We start from the raw sequence: 10,337 nt of genomic DNA on the forward strand, positions 1-10,337 counted from the left end.
CTGCACTATGAAATAGAACAAAAGGGAGAGCATGCTCTCAGCTTCCTAACTAAGGAGACGATTAACATATCTTTGAAAAATCAGTTTGCCATGGCGCCCGGCTAATCATCTTTCTCCTTTGCTTCATGATAAAGCTTCTTTAACTGTTGCTGTATCTCATCAAGCTTACTATCCTGCATCAGAAGGGTTATCTGGAGATTGTTCATTTCTTTCTTCAGGTTTGGGATGCCTTAGGCCAGTTCTGCCATCTCCATGGCCGCCTGTTCCATAGCTTTTGCTAGCAGCCTCTTCATTACCCAATACACATGGAGAGCCTGCTTATACAGGGACATACGTCCTCTAGTATTTCGGGTCTGGCAGCAGATACTCCTAGTCCTCCATTTCAGTTTCCGACTGTTCCTGGGTCGCCTCCTCCTCTAACTGCTGAATTATCCTACTAATATCTGCATGTGTTTCTTTGTTGTACGCCCTCTCCGCATACTGCACCTGTCGCTTCATCGTCTTCCTGCCTCATCTTTTTCCTGCCAGTGGAGGGAATCTCTGCTTCTGGTTTCCCGCTTGGCGTCTTCTCCCTCTTCCTCTATGACCCCTTCCACGTCCTGCGCCACCTTTGTTACCCCTCTTTTACCATACTTCCCTAGCCAACTGCGCTTGAGGGGGACCCCATACAGTGTTCATCTTCTCTCCCTCTGGCTTTCTTTCCCCTGATGTCTACCTCTTCTGTTGGCATGTCCTCCATAGGTCTCCCTTTCTCCCTTCCGTTCCTCTTTTTTAGTGTCTAACTATCATGTTCTGAGTTGTACGCCTCCTCCATGCCCGCCTGGTTCTGTTCCTTTTCTTCCCATGAGTCTACCGTATTGCCTTCGGTCCCCAAAGGTCTTACTCCCCTGCTCTCAACCGTCGCAGCCCTCCTCATTCTTCTCTCTGCTATCTTGTACTTAGATTTTCTAGGGACAGGAGGTCGACCCCTCTACTGTTCTCTCTCAACATTACCTCTTTCTCTGGTTTCCACCTTCTTACCTTTGTCTCGCTCACACCGAGGGCGTTAACTACATGCCTGCCCTTATGCCTCTACCTGTGTCCGCTTCCTTTCATTTGCCGCCCTTCCTTATGCTGCTGCATCGCCTTCCTCTGTCGCCTGCATTTGCCATAATTTCCCACTCCTCCTCGGCTTGCCTTCGTGCGAGCTGACCCTTGTCCCATCACTGAAGCGTCGTCACTACCACCACCTCTGGCTTTCATAGTTCTCTCCTCCCTGCAGTTTGTAATTATACCCAGTCTACCAACCATCCCGTCCACCTGCGATGCTTTCCTTGTGCAAGGTGGCTTATCATAGCCCCCCCTTGTCCTTTCATTACTCTCATGTTTCGTCGCCTTAGTCACCCAGATCGAGGATTTATATATTTTTTAATTTAGTAGTGTATACATATTTTAATTTAGTAGTAAACATTCAGTATTATATTTATATGAATTAAATGATTAATAATGCTTATATGTTCATTTTATAAGGTTGAAATTGTAAAGTGAAATTAGATTCATGGGTAAACATAGTGTATAATAGGAAAGGATCTCCCATATATGTGAGAATAGCAACATCGAGGATGAAAACCACTTCCTCTTAGAGTGCCCCGCATACAACCACATTAGATCTCAATTTCACAATCTTTGTTACAATACTGACCTTCCTAGCCTTTTACGATGTCAAAACTATAGTGAGCTCGGGAGGCTTCTCTCCAAGCTTTTTGAGCATAGGAATAAAATCTTAAATCAAAATAAATTATTTGTTTCTTTAGGTCCGATAGACCAATATTTGGTCTCAATAGACGTTAACCACCACCATTATCATTATCATCATAATAATTTTTAAAAAATATTTTTAATTATTAAATCTAAATTATCTATCTATTTTTTTAAATAGAAATTTTCAAAACTTTTTGATATAAACATATATAATGATTATATGTTATTTATATAAGGTTGAAATTGTAAAGTGAAATTAGATTCATGGGTAAATATAGTGTAAAATGATTTTAAAAAATATTTTTAATTAAAAATCTAAATTATCTATATATTTTTTTAAATAGAAATTCTCAAAACCATTTTGAAATAAACATATATAGAATTTAAGAATTATACTTTTAATTCAAAGTGTATACTTATTTTTATTAGAGACTAATTTATGATTAAAATAAAATTATGAATGCATAGCAAAATAAATCATCATAAATTTTATTTATTTATATATTAAAATTATTTGATTAAAGTTATTTATAATTTTTAAAGATAAACATTTATATTTTGAAATAAATATTTTAAAATTTTAATTTAATTATTAATAATTGCTAATTGAATAGGACATATATAATTTATATAGAATATTTTTTATAATATTTATATATTAAAAATTGAGATTTATTTTTAAAATAATTATATTTTTTTTTGTTATTTTAACAAAATTGATTATTTAAAAAAATTATATAAAAATGTTAAATATAAATAATGGTTATATATTTTTAAAGATATAATAATTGATTCATGATATTTTGCAACAAACATTATTTATAGATTAAAAATATCTATAATAAAATGAAAATAATTTTCTATGATTAAAACTTTTGTTACTTTTATATATATATAACTGATCAGAATATTTTAAAATAAAAATTAATTTAGTTAATCTTTAATTTTGTATTATAAGAAATGTATTATAAAACAAGTGATTTCATATCTCTTAATATCTATTAACCATTTAATTAATATAATTGCATTAATAAATAATATATATATATAGTTTTAATTATAATTATTCTCAAATTCTAATTATAATTTATTCATAAAATTTTAAATAAAATAAAAATTAAATATGATTTAGCCATTGGATTGGTTATATAATTCACCAGGAGTACATAAAAATAAAAGGCAAGTACTTTGCAGTATATTATTTGGATGGAATTTATGATCGAAGCTAAACGAAATAATTGGAAAATTCAAAATTTGTGAGAATATGATTACAATCACCATTTCTCAAAGCTAGTAAAACAAATGAAGATCGTATGCCGCAGTATTCAGTATAACTTTATAATTTTAAGGAACGGGTTTTGAAAGTATTATCTAAATAGACATTACAAGTTTTGAGTAATACTGGAAATTGATAACTTTATAATTTTAAGGAACGGGTTTTGAAAGTATTATCTAAATAAACATTACAAGTTTTGAGTAATACTGGAAATTGATCCTTGAAATATAAATAAAATATTTATAAAATTGAAGAAATGATAAATAGGTACAAAGGAATGTATATATAATAATGCGTTTATAATATTAGAAATATGAAGATGTCTCTTGAATTTGCAATCTCAATGATGTATGGAACGTGCTTTATTAGGAAAATATTCTATTGTTAACCAACAAACTAAGTGATACATTTTGATGTTCATTGAGCAAAGGGAGGAGCTATTTCCCAAGAACTTGAGGATATAGGTAAAAAAAACCTTGGTCCTCATATATTATTTATGAAATACGAGAGATCACTCAAGCCTTTTAGTAGCCACATCATTAGATACCATTCTTATTTCTATTGAAAATGTCTAAGACTAATTACCACATAACTATAAGATTAAACTATTTCATGATTATAGGATTTTTGAAAATAGAAAACCACTTGGGAGGCCTCAACATTTTGAAACAAGATTTGCTGAAAGTGTTTATTAGTCCCTGCCATCTGGCAATGGCCAGGGACTATAGTAATCCAAATGTGATGATGTAGCATTAATTTGAAGCGCTATGTTATTAATTTACGCGGATTATTGGAGGGTGACCAAAGTTTTCAAATGCAACAGTGTTTGCCATTGCCGGGGTAACCAAAGTCTTAAAAAGTAACCTTGTCAGTAACCTTGTTTGTCATCTTATTTGGCCTCTTCAGGCGGAAGAGGCTGGACCATAGGTTTATTTTGCCTTACCCTGTTTATTATCTGTGGCGGTCAAAGAGATCATATTAATGTTAACATTAGTTTTAATTATTTGCGCGTTTGTTTTCAGTTTGGCATTTTAGTTTGAGCATAGTATATTAGCAGGTTTGAGCATATTGGCAGGTGTTGTGCATGCAGGTGGTGTAGGTGTCCATGCATGGTGGTGCAGGTGTTCTACTGGCCTCCCTTCCTTGTTTCCTCTTTCTGTTGTCGTCCCTTACTTGTTTCCTCTTTCTGCTGCCATCCCTTACTGTTGTCGTCCCTTAATTCGGCTCAGTTCTGATTTAGGTCAGGTCCAAGCTATTAACAAGCAAGCAGGTCTAGCATCTATGGCGTATAAGGCAGGCCTCATAAGTGGTACCGCATCAGTGAGTGAGTAGTCCCGAGTCCAGGGTCTGGCAGACAGATTCTCAACTACTGAGTTCATCAGCGTCAGCCCAGGCTGGGATACCGGGCGAAAGGGCTGGGAGAAAGAAGGGGCTAGAGTGGCCTAGGAAAAGAGCTAATATGACTAGCAGTAAAGAGATTCATTGACCTTCAGATTCCTTCCTCCCCTTTGTTGTACTTGTTGATTCTAGTGATGAAGGATGAAGGTGTACTCGGCTTCTTTCTGTTGATAGGCAAAAGGCGTGCCATCGCTATCATTGGCCAATCTATTCGCATCGTCAATGGAGCATCAATGCCATGTTCATCAGTCTTTCCTCTGTTGCTTTGAGGCTCAATGGATTGCTTGGATCTGCTTTAGCTCTGTGGATCTGCTTGGATCTGCTTTAACTCTGTGGATCTTCTTCAAGCTCTCTGTGGATCTGCTTCAAGTTGTGGATCTACTTCAAGCTCTCTCTCTGGGTTTGGAACTGGATATTTGGCAAAAGAAGCCGAAGAAATTCAAGCTCTCTGTGGATCTACTTCAAGCTCTCTCTCTGGCTTTGGAACTGGATCTTTGGCAAAAGAAGCCGAAGCAGATCTGAGCCTATATAGAAGTTCATAGATCTGATCATTTGAAGCTCACAGATCTGAGCATTTGAGGAGGGGCTATTAAGTTTTTATAGTCGTCCGCGACAGTCTCCAAAGGTCACACCTATTAGCGCTCGTTCTGGGCAATACTTCTGAGTTACCAGAGTTTACTTGATGCCTTGATGCCTTGTTTTCTAGTTATATGAAACTGATATGAAGACAGCGAAAAAAATGACAAGAAAACTAGCTCTCTTACCTTTTCTCAAGTTGCCTGATGTTGTTGAAGCCGACTGTTGCAAAGCTTCCTTAATCAAAGTCTACTCTTGCCTCAATCGATGTCTGCTCATTGTGCTTCCTCAATGGAAGTCCTCCATTCTCCACTGTAACTAATTTCACCGACATTAATGGGAGTTTCCTCATTAAAAAACAAAGGTGAAGATTGAGGAACAACACACAGGTGAAGACTGAGAAACAACAGTGGTGAAGACTTGGGCATCCGCCATTGATGAAACCCTACATTCCAACAACCGCGGACTGTAGGTTAATAGTATGTGGAAATTGGAATCTAGTGTGAGGGCAGGGTTGTCTTTTCTTGCCTCAAGCTCTAGCCATGGGTCACCTACTCCACCAGGCAGATCTTTAAGGCTCTATGAGACAAAGCGCAGAAGTCCAAAGTACATACATCCTTTTAGGTAAGGCGAGATTTTGTATAAGGCCTAGGATTGCCCCCTTACAAGCCTTTAAGGCCCCAGCAGAGGTAAAGGAACCACGAAAGATAGAGGTAGCAGCATTAATGCTAGCAGCAGGGAGCAGATAGAGACTCGTGAGTAGAACAGAGCTTATTTGGGAACAACTATTTGTGATGGGAACAGGGTAGCAGATCCTCACTTGCCTCTCCAGAGGAGAGGGGTAGCACCTAAGCGAGCAGGAGCACGCCTTCAACGGCCTCACTCCCTTCCCCTTAGAACTTCAGCAGGATCATGCTTTAAGCGGCCTCGCTCCCTTCCTCCCTTCCCCCTGAGAACTTCATCGACCTTGCCTGCCTTCAGTGACCTACCTCCTGTATTGACATATTAGCAGACATATTACCATGATACAATGTTAAGTGGCATGGATTACATTGTGCATGCTATTTTATGGAGAAGGAGGTTAGGCATGTGGCGCTCATGGGAGGGCCCACATGGAGGTCTTTTTTTTTTTTTTAAGCACTTTAATGACTTTGTGAACCTTAACTTTCAACTAATTCTTATTGTTGCAGAGTTGGTTTGAAGTTCTTAGTGTTAGAGATACGAGAGAAACAATGGTAGAATAGTTTCTTTTCAATGGTGTAGACCCTGAATTTAGGTACTCATGTAAAATCACGTGGTTGCTCCCTGTGTCCTTGGCATTTCAACTGTCCCTTGGGCAGCCGCTGGAAGGCTCAGTCAGGGAAATTTACCTCTTGATTACTGGCATGTGAATCTTATGGAGATAAGGTACCATGTTTATACATATACTATCTACCATCGTCAAAGTCTTTAAGGTCCAAGAAGGCAATGGTAGCAAAAAAAACTCCAAGACCTAGCAATTATTGATCCAAAACAAGCCAAGAGGTACGGTTTTAACTCTCTCCAAGTTCCCCAATTTTCATTTTGATTCCTGTAGCTGAAACCATAAGGGATAGGTAAACAAGAAATCACAGGCATTTAATCATCATTTGGTTGAATGACTTAGTAGTTAATTAATTGATTTAAGAAAAAGGCAGGAGTAAAATCACGTAGTTGCTCCCTATCCTTGGCATTTCAACTGTCCCTCGGCAGCTACTGGAAGGCTCGGTTAGGGAAATATACCTCTTGATTACTGGCATGTGAATCTTATGGAGATAAGGTACCATGTTTATACAAATACTATCTATTGTTGTCAGAGTCTTTAGAGTCCAGGAAGGCAATGGTAGCAAAAAAAACTCCAAGACTTAGCACTTATTGATCCAAAACGAGCCAAGAGGTATGGTTTTAACTCTCTCCAAGTTCCCTATTTTTTGTTTTGGTTTCTGTAGCTAAAACCATAAGGGATAGGTAAACAAGAAATCACAGTCATATAATCATCATTTGGTTGAATGACTTAGTAGTTAATTAATTGATTCGAGAAAAAGGCAGGAGAAGCAAGGGTATATGAACCAGTAGCCCTTTTCATAGCTTAGATAGCCACGTTACCTTTTTGAAATTGTTTCAATGCAAGATCAAAGCTCTCTTATATCTGAAAAACACTTATATCTTGTCCGTGTTACTGGTAGCCTGCTCCATCAACATATGATGAAGCTTTTAAGAACATGTTTGACTAAATAGACCACTTATTTTTAGTAGTGAGGCCAAGGAAGCTTTTGTACATGGCAATTGGTAATTGAGTTAGTTACCTTAAAAAATCCACCTTTAATATTTGACATTAAATATTTAATGTTCACATCTTTTGGTAAACTTTTACTGAGCACTGACTTCTTGTAACTGTAGATGGTGTTGCACCAAGGGCTAAGATGAATCAACAACGTTCACAATGTTTTTGTGCTGCAAAACATGTAGCTGAAGCAATAAGTTTGTCTGTTATTGAAGAACTACTTCATACCCCTTCAAAGGGATTTGTTTTAAATAAGATTCAAGTAGAAATTCAACATTTCTGATTTACATTGTGCATTTTTCAGAGTACAGAAGAAGAAAGATTGAGAAAAGAGTTTGAGGAAGAAGGTAAAGTTATGGCCTTAAAAGAGAAATCAGATGTCCATGACTCAAATGTCATTACCCCTAGGACAAAATTTATGGCCACACTGTCTGTAGCTATGTAGTACTATGTACATTTAGGATTAAACAATGACCTGGGATGGTAGAAAATAAAGGTTTGCATTATCCTTCATTTCCCAAGGCAGTATTGATAGGTTACCGCAAAATCTTAAAAGTAACTTTCATCTTTTTTAGGAAGCTAGAATTGCTGATGTCTTGTAATCTTGTTTGCCTTTCATGACTAATTCATATAATTGCGATTCGTTTCTACATTTCACCTCTGATGTGTGCTGAACTGCTATTTTTAATTCAATCTTGAAGGTTATATTGTCTAATGCAAATGTTCCTGGTGAGGGGGAACACAAAGTTATGTCCAATATACGTCTCCAAAGAAACCTCCCTGGTTTCAATCCAAATATGCGTCACTGCTTGTATGGATTAGTAAGTGCTCTGATTTCTAAAAAGAATGGCGTCGCTTGAAGATGACATGTGGTATTTTAGGTTAATTGCTTGATATTTTACTAAGACTTATGGTATCTCTTCATTTAGCTAATGATGATTTTATTTGATAACATACATTTACTTTTGTGTATAATTTGTATGATTTTAAATGTTGCTTTTGCAACTGCAGGATGCAGATTTAATTATGCTGGCATTGGCAACTCATGAAATCCACTTCTCAATTTTAAGAGAGGTTATTGACTTATTTGCAACATAAACACTGATATTTTGTTTCCAGATATTCTGGGATTACTAAGTAAGAGATATCTCTACCTCTGAGTATATACCTGTGGTGATGATACAGGTCATCACTTTCCCTGGTCAGCAAGAAAAATTCTACCTTTGTGGTCAGGTTGGTCATTTGGCAGCTAATTGTGAAGGAAATCCAGGAGAATTGGATGAGGAGGGCAATGAACAGAGTCCTGTTCCTAGAAAACCCTATCAGGTTTGCTAGAAATATTGAAACTTAGAAATTGATATATTTACTATATATTTTGAACAGTAGACATTCTTTCACCCATAGGATAGGGATTTCATTACAATAAGTCTACCGCCATATGCCATTATGTTAATAATTGAGCAGTTTCTCAACATCTGGACCTTGCGAGAGTACTTGGAGTGTGACATGAAGATAATTTGTATGATTTTAAAGGCTGCTTTTGCAACTCCAGGATGCAGATTTAATTATGCTGGCATTGGCAACTCATGAAATCCACTTCTCAATTTTAAGAGAGGTTGTTGACTTATTTGCAACATAAACACTGATATTTTGTTTCCAGATATTCTAGGATTACTATGTAAGAGATAGCTCTGCCTCTGAGTATATACCTATGGTGATGATACAGGTCATCACTTTCCCTGGTCAGCAAGAAAAATGCTACCTTTGTGGTCATATTGGTCATTTGGTAGCTAATTGTGAAGGAAATCCAGGAGAATTCGATGAGGAGGGCAATGAACAAAGTCCTGCTCCTAAAAAACCCTATCAGGTTTGCTAGAAAGATTGAAACTTAGAAATTGCTATATTTACTATATATTTTGAACAGTAGACATTCTTTCACCCATATGATAGGGATTTCATTACAGCAAGTCCACTACCATATGCCATTATGCTAATAGTTGAGCAGTTTCTCAACATCTGGACCTTGCGAGAGTACTTGGAGTGTGACATGAAGATACCAAATCCTCCATTTAAGGTGGACTTTGAACGGCTTGTGGATGATTTTGTCTTTATGTGCTTTTTTGTGGGGAATGATTTCCTTCCGCACATGCCTACATTAGAAATTCGTGAGGTTTGTACATGATTTTTGGCATTCATGTAGTGATTTTCTTTTATTGACAAATCACAAAAAAGCCTTTACTAGTGGCTTTGTTATACTGGTGTTTTCCCTTTTACTGGTCATCATTATTTGATTGGGAAATTATATTCCTTGTTATGAATCATTTTGCCCTTACCTATTATGTAAGCAGAGAATATAATGATGATGTTTTTAGTAGGAAACTTTCTCCTCAATGAATTTTATAGAAAGTGCTAGTGTGGTTGTATTGTATTAAATAGGATGCAGTGAATGACCAGAAATTAATTCAAAACTCTAGTTGTGGCAAAATTAAATTTAAATCTACTCTTGGTGTAAGTTGAGATAATTTTTTGTCTAGTTCTAAAATAAAGATGCAACAATTTCTGTCAGGGTGCAATCAACTTGCTGATGGTTGTATGCAAATTTCAGAACCAGTCCCAGCAGCTCCCACATCACTATCTTGCCCGCCCTTCGCTCAGTAAAATATATAGTCCCACTTGACTAAGAAAAGTACAGCTCTATTTTATTGAGTCTTTAGAGTCCAAGAAGGCAATGGCAGCAAAAAACTCCAAGACCTAGCACTTAGTTAGCTACAGTGGTATTTTTTTTATTCTCTCTGAGGTCTGGTGCATTCCTCTCATTAGTTTGATTATGCAGTATTGGCCATTTGGATTGCAGAACCTAGTCACACTTAAAATCATAATAACAAGCCTGAGTGCACTAAATTTGTTACACATAATAACAAGAAAACTAATACAAGTATCTAATCTGTTGATTTCAGTGATTAATTTTAAGTTGTCTGTGACAGTGGACTGATTTTCTTGATAGTGGTATTTTTTAATTTTCTCTAAGGTTTGGTGCATTTCTTT

At 36.5% G+C, this 10,337-nt stretch overlaps 1 long non-coding RNA gene across 1 annotated transcript; it reads left to right on the top strand.

Moving 5' to 3' along the window:
• The first annotated feature begins 9,023 nt into the window (after window positions 1-9,023).
• Window positions 9,024-9,891, top strand: LOC149193492 (uncharacterized). The gene is made up of 3 exons (XR_016254956.1): window positions 9,024-9,159; window positions 9,298-9,462; window positions 9,859-9,891. It is a non-coding gene; the product is annotated as an uncharacterized LOC149193492 (long non-coding RNA).
• The last annotated feature ends 446 nt before the right edge of the window (window positions 9,892-10,337 follow it).

This window comes from Pinus tabuliformis, chromosome 2_2 (assembly GCF_031772625.1).
Source record: "Pinus tabuliformis cultivar Carrire ecotype Pingquan chromosome 2_2, CPIR1, whole genome shotgun sequence".
NCBI classification, from domain to species: domain Eukaryota; kingdom Viridiplantae; phylum Streptophyta; class Pinopsida; order Pinales; family Pinaceae; genus Pinus; species Pinus tabuliformis.